Below are 1,072 nucleotides of genomic sequence, written 5' to 3'. Positions count from 1 at the left end.
GAGGATTGCTGGGAAACCATCAGGGCCAGCAGTTGAGTTTGTGTCCACTTCATGTATAGCTAGTAGTACATCTTCTTCGCTAATGTTGATGTATTCCATCGTAACTGCCTCACTGGTTATAGGGGAGGTAGCAAAGAAGTCCACTGGTTTGTTTACTTGTCTGTGCTCCAATGGAGTGGTGAAGACACTTTTGAATTGCTCATTCAGTACCTCACTGATCCTAGTTGGACTGTCTGTGAGGGAGCCATCCTTTTCGAAGAGGGGTCCAATCTTGCAGCGTACTGAGGCTGTTTCTTTTGCGTAATGAAAGAAGGCCTTTGGGTTTGACTTAATGTTTTTTATGGATGGTCATGTTACCAGTTTCAGTTAGCTAATAAATATATAAACGTATATATATATATATATATATATGTGTGTGTGTGTGTGTGTGTGTGTGTGTCTTTTTGCAGTTATCTGTTCAAATTTTAGATAGAAACTAGAGATAGCACCTCAAGTTGCGGCGTTTCGGATACAGAACGTCGTAACTTGAGGTGCTGTCTGTAGTTTCAATAGAAAATCTGTGGGGGTAACTTTAAAAAGTGATTGAATCGCATTGCTAACACGGGTAGGACGCAGTATTAATTTATAAGCGTTTAATATACTTGGTGGTATATTATAGCTGTATAACAAGATTCGCTGTCCCCACCATCAATTAATATATATGTAATATAAGGCGGCCAGTTGGCAGAATAGTTAGCACGCCGGGCGAAATGCTGAGTGGTGTTTCATCTGTCTTTACGTTTTGAGTTCAAATTCCGCCAAAGTTGACTTTGACTTTCATCCTTTCGGGGTCGATAAATTAAGTGCCAGTTGCGTACTGGGATCGATATAATCGACTGGCCCCCTCCCCCAAAATTTCGGGTTTTGTGCCTAGAGTAGGACAGAATATATATGTAATAAATATTCAAAATTTTGAGCAGTCCACCGCTTCTTTTATTTTCTTTAAATGTTCTCCAAATATGTTTCTTTTTTGTCTTTTTTCTTCTTCTTTCCAATTGTTCTTTCAACTATCTTTTCTTTCTCTCCCCCCCCC

The sequence above is a fragment of the Octopus bimaculoides genome, chromosome 3 (genome assembly GCF_001194135.2).
Source record: "Octopus bimaculoides isolate UCB-OBI-ISO-001 chromosome 3, ASM119413v2, whole genome shotgun sequence".
NCBI classification, from domain to species: Eukaryota; Metazoa; Mollusca; class Cephalopoda; order Octopoda; family Octopodidae; genus Octopus; species Octopus bimaculoides.
Note: the sequence above shows the minus strand (reverse complement) of the source record.